This window comes from Delphinus delphis, chromosome 20 (assembly GCF_949987515.2).
Source record: "Delphinus delphis chromosome 20, mDelDel1.2, whole genome shotgun sequence".
Classification (NCBI taxonomy): domain Eukaryota; kingdom Metazoa; phylum Chordata; class Mammalia; order Artiodactyla; family Delphinidae; genus Delphinus; species Delphinus delphis.
Genome location: NC_082702.1, coordinates 32,566,863 through 32,572,862, shown reverse-complemented (window position 1 = coordinate 32,572,862; position 6,000 = coordinate 32,566,863).

Here is a 6,000-nt window from a genome sequence, read left to right as displayed (position 1 = left end):
ACCTGGGTCTCACCTGTCCCTGAAGTTGGGGGGGGAGGGGCAGCCTTTCTGCAATTCATGAACTCAGAGTGGGAGAGGGATGGCTCCCTAAAGGAGCCAAGAGATGGGAGGATGGGTGCTGGGCAGGCAAAAGCACTGATGCCACCACAGTAAGCACAGCTTCATGTTTGCACATTTTTAAGTGCATCATTTCACCGATTCTTAGCACCAGCTCTGGAAACAACCCCCATCTCATGGCAGAGGCTGAGAGCTCAAAGAGTAGCTCAGACAGAGCTGGTCTCCGACCCAGGATTTCTGAGCCCTGATCTAGGACTTTTTCTGGTTCACCCCACTGCCCTTCTCTGATGCCCCTTTCGTGTTTCATGCCCCTGCAGTCCTGCATCACCCAGGGAAGATTGCTGGGGCAGGGTGTGTATGCAGCCTGTCTCCCAATCAAATTCTGTGGACCCTCCTGGTAACTGGGGACAAGGGGAGGACAGGGGCACCATTCCCTCACCCTCATCCGCCCAGGAAACTAAGCTCTGTTCTCTGGGACCCACTCCCCCATCGGTGACATCATCTGTACACACAGCCATTGTCTGCAGAATGTTTTGCTCTCCACCAGGAACCCTTAAGAGGCTCTGGTGGGGAGTTGGGGGTGGAGCAGGGAAAGACACCAGGAGGGGCCAGCGGGAGTGGAGGGGATCTCTCTAGGCAATGAACACAGCTGGCAGAGGCATCTTCCCAGAACGAGCATGGCCCCAGAGAGCTGAGAGCATGGACGAGAGCCAGTACCCATTCTTGTCCTGCCCTCAGTTTACCCATTTGTGGAACTTCCTGGCTCTAAAACTCATTGATTGACAAAGGGTCAATTTTGTCACACTATAAAAGGTTCCCATAAATCAATGAGAAGAAACGCTCCCAAAGAAAACTGGGCAATGGGCATAAGCAGGCCTTCCTCCCCTCCCCTAAAAAAAATCCTCTAAACAGTTAACAACTAACATAAGAAAAATGTTCAAACTCAGCAGCAATCAAAGAACTGCAGGTAAAACCAACAAAACAATATTGCTTCCCCCAATCATGTTGATAAAAGTAATCTCATTCCAGGTGTGTGAGGGGTCGGGGGATGGGCACTCAGCCACTTGCGGGAGGGGTAGAAACAGGTACTACTCTCCTTCTGGAAGGTAATTTTTCAGTATGTAATAAAAGCTTAGAACACTGTGGGCTGGTGATTCCACTTTGTTTTCATATCTAGAACTTTCTCTAAAGGCAAGAATCATGGATGTTTGCAAAGGTAGTTTAGCAAAGCATACAGTGGGCAGAGAAATATTCTAAAATCATAGATCCCACCTCCTCCCCCCCATTCCTTAAAATGCTCCAAAGTCTTCTTGTCAAGCTTAGAATAAATCCAACTCCTGACCCCATGGCCTGGCCTTGCTCTCTTTCTTGCTCCTTTTCACCTTCCTTATCTCCTTTCTGTTCCTCACATTCGTCAGGCTTTGTCCAGCTTCAGGATCTTTGCAACGGCTACTTCCTCTGCCTGGGGTGCTCATCTCCCTCGAATGTGAGCCCCATGAGGGAGGGTTTCTGTGTTAGTTCCCTGCTGGATCCTTGGCCTGCCCCCTGACAGCAGTAGATGTTCATTGAATAAATGAACAATTGAGAGCAGGTGCGGCTTCAGTTCAGGCCCTACCACTGATTAGCTGTGTGACCTTGAGCAAGTTCCTTCACCTCTCTGAGCCTTGGGCTCCTCTGGTGTGAAGTACAAACAGAAGAACTGCCCTGTGGGGTTCTTATTAGGATTAATGTCAGTAAAGCATATAAAGTCTGGTGCAGTTATGAGCCCTCAAAAACTATTTGCGATAATTATGGATGTTTCCAAAATATTATCTGTAACTGTCCAGACGTGGGTTGAAGAATCTCCTTTGGGGCATCTGCAGAATGTATCCACCAAAAGCATGTTGTAGAAATCAACCTGTGGACATGAAAGTGGTTAAAGATATACTGTTTACTCACTTATTTCATCATGATGGGCATACAATGCATCCTCAGAAAAATTCAAGCAACAAATAAAGTGAAAGTCTCCTGCAGGTGAAGTTTCTCATCCAGATTTCATGCTATATTAATGAAAAAGGCGGGTTAAAAAAAAAACATGCCTGGTATGAGCTTACTTTTAGAAAATAAAATATATTAATATGTACTCATAAGGGAAAGCCTGGAGGACTTACATTTAAATTGTTAAGGTTGGGGACTTCCCTGGTGGTCGGTGGTTAAGACCCAGCACGGGTTTGATCCCTGGTCGGGGAACTAAGATCCCGCAAGCCGCATGGCTCAGCCAAAACAACAAACAATTTTTGTTTAAGTTGTTTGGCGATAGAGTAGATATTGATGGCGTTTTTCATAGACAGCTTTGGCTTTCCTGTGGCTTTCGCATTGTCTGTTACCTTATGCAATCTGAAAAAGCCCATGTAACAGTTAAGTGAGCCTCCCCACTCCCCTCACCTGCTACCATTTGGCTACGTGATTCCCAGGGCCTCTCGTGAAGACTCAGGTGTCCTATGTTGTCTTAGGCAGCATTACTGAGGCTGGGAGTTGTGCCAGGGACCCCAGTAAACATTCTCAGTAAACATTCAAGTGTTGAAGAGATGGGTGGCTTGTGGTCCTGGGGTTTGGCACTTTCCTGAGAAGAGTCCTAGCTTTGCAAGAAGAATGTGTTAAGCTAAGCACACATTTGGAACTCAGGGCACCCTGGGCATCAGTGAGGACAAACAAACAAACAAAATAATCACACAATGGCTTAAGAAATAAAAGGAGTTTATTGGTACATGTAACTGAAAGAGCTTCAGGCACAGCTGGATCCAGGTGCTCAGCTGGTGCCTTCCAGAATCTTCAAGGCTCTATATTCCTCTGCTGGCTCTGCTCTGAGGCAGGCTCTCTGTGTGGTGGCGAGATGACCCATCAGCCGCTCCAGTGTCACACTCCAGGAGCTCAGCAATCCCAGCAGACAGAGAGGTTGTCTCTCTTTGGGGCTCCAGAAGTCGCAGGGAGTCCCTGATTGGCCAGGCTTGGGTTTTCTACCCACCCTTGGATCATGCGCTGGGGTTGTGACTGGCTGGATTCTGGGTCACGAGATCATCTGGCCACCAAGGCAATAGGGCCAGCTCTACCAGAATCCACGGACTGGGAGGAAGCGGGGTCTTGTTCTCGTGCGACAATGGGGGGCTATTTGCAGAGGGCAGATCTCTCCACTAGCTTGTTGAAGGCTGTGCTTCATGTGCGCACGAAGCACAGAAATGCCCTTTATCAGGAAAGCTGGATTAACCACAATACCTTGCCCTCAGTTCTTCCAAAGTGCAGACGAGGGAGGCCCCATGAGGGGTGGGGAGGTGGCGTGGTGTGCATGGTGAGAGAGGGTGGGGGTCGAGGAGTCCTGCCTGGGCATCGGTTTAAAGACTGAGTGAGTGACTGTGGTCAAATCAGCGCCCTGTCCAGGCCTCGGTGTCCCCATCTATAAAGGAACCTTAATCTAGCTGAAGTCGACAGGTTTTAGGATGGTGCTGTGTAATTTTCTGATGAAATTATTGGGGTATAGCTGCCCCTCCCTTTCCACTGACTCAATAATTTCTTAATGGAATCCAGTTTATTGCTGTGATCCATGCTGGCAGGGGAATGATATAGTTTTTCCAGGAGGGGCCTGTTAGATTGGCTGCAAGAGAAGGGGAGTTTGGAGGCTATTTCTGGCAGAGTGAGGTGGGTGAAAAATGTAGGGGTGGGAGGTGACAGGAGCACTTGGGGAGAAAACCTGAGCCGGGGCCTCGTGCTCAAGATCTGGAAAGAAGGGCTGGCGCTGCGGGTGAGGAGGGGCTGGGCCGCCAGGGTCGGCAGGGTGAGGCCACGGCAGCTGAGGGGGGGAGCTGGTGGGAGAGGAATGTCCCTCTTCCTGGCACCTGTCCTTGGGCTTGTCGACCTCTGACCCCGTCCCACAAATACTCCTGGAGAGGAAGGCAAGGAGGTATGCCTCCTTAGTGCCCATCAGGTACCTGCACCTGAAACAGAGATCTGAGTAACAAACTATTGAGAGCCTGCTGTGGGCTGTTCTAAGTGTTTACACGGATCAGCTCAATCAAGCCTCACAGCTGAATGAAATAGGCATGGCTATTAGCCGCATTCTACAGATGGGCTCAGAAAGGTGAAGTGACTTGCCCAAGGACACACAGCCTGTGAGTGATGGAGTCACACTCAAGCATCTGGGTGCCTGTTAGGATGGGCAGACTGGAGTCAGAGGCAAGGAATGGTTAGGATGCAAGTGCTGGGTGAGCCAAGGGTGGAAGGAAACAATCATCTTGAGGAGGGAGGGTGAAAATCTGGAAAAGGCAAGCCTTAACCTGTGCCTTAAAGGATCTGTGCAATTTGAATAGGATAAAATGTGCAGGGAAGGGTTTTCCAGCAGGAGGGAACAACACAAGCAAAGGCATAGAGGCAAGCAAGTGCCAGGACATTTGGGACAGAGCAAGCAACCTGGCAGGGGCTCTGCCAGCGCTTTGTGGGTCATGAGGCCACTTGAGCAGTAGGCCGAGGGCAGTACTGCTGTGTCCTGAGAGTGCCTTGAGGCCTGGAATCCCCAGCATTCGCCAGGAAAGCTGAGAGGAGGCTGTGTCCAACCCCCTTGTGTGGTTTCACGGATCGAGGGGCAAAGTCCGGCAGCTTCGGGCCCCTGAGGCAGAACTGGAGGACCTGGAGGGGCAGGAAGCCCTGCTCCTCTTGGATGTACACGAAGGAGTCCACTGCCGCCTGGGCGGCTGTGGATGGGCAGGAAGCTGGCCATTTCTTCCCGTGAGCCAGAGGAGAATGGCCTCTATGTGGGCCACAACAAAAAGGCTTTTCTGCCAAGTCAGAGGGGGAGGAAGCAGCCAGCTCAGGCCTGCCCCAGCCTGAAAGGAGGCTCTGTTGGTGGCTCTGGGGTCTTCGATGTCTAGAACGTGAGGAGGGAAGGCCAGGGTGGTCAGGGGCCTCCTGATCCCTTCTGGATTCTCCAGCAGCGTGGGGGTGGGGGCGCTGGGCTGCTGTGCAAGTCATTCTGTCTGGGTTCTAATCGTTCACTTCCTGGCTGTGTGACCTTGGCCAAGTCACTTCACCTCTCTGAGCCCCGCTCGTCTCGGGAGTGAAATGTAAGCAAGGGAGCATGCAAGACGACTGGAGTCGTGATCACACACTGAGCACTCGCCAGCACTTGACAGCCAGTGTCCTCCGATCATCCTCCCAGCAGCCAGTGGGGTAGGTCATGTGATCCCCTCCACTGAGGTTTAAGTACCGGTAGCACCAGGGCTGAAGCCCAGGACGTCTGGACTCTAAAAACCCCAAGCTGTGCAAAAGCAGAGGAAAAGAGGCTGGAAGGAAACACACCAGCTGTCCGCACTGGCTGGGGAGTGATGGCAACTTACCTTTTTCTTCTTTTTGTTTATCTGTAACGTCTTGCCTGTTTTACTTGGGAATTAGCAAAATATAAAGAAACAAAAGATGCTGAGGGAATGGGGGGCTGGGAGGGGCCCAAGGTGAGCTTAGGTTACAGCTTGATTTAAAAAAACAAGCCATGTTAAAGATGTGGGCTTCTGTTTAATCCTGGGGAGGAGGGGGTCACTGGGGCTGCCGGGCTGTCTGGAGCTGGGGAGGGGGAGAGAGGGCCCAGGCGCTCCCCCACCCCTCGTGCCTCAGAAACTTCCACACACCTGGGCCCCTGAGCAAGGATAAACTGGGCTCGTGAGATTGGCTGTTCCTTGAGCCAACGGGTTTCTTTGAGCTTCTAGCGGGGAGCTGGGGCTGGAAGGCTCCTCAGGCGGTTTCCTGAGGAGGTGAGGCCTCTGCTGAGTCTCCCCTCCGGCTACGGAAGAGCTCGGCGAGAAGGCCTTTCATCCTGTCCTCTCTCGTCCCCCGTGCCCCACACCGCCCTCCTCCTGCCTGGTGACCTCTGGGCTTCTGGGTGACCCTAAGGCTTCAGGCAGGAGGCAGACCTGGTGGGGCCCC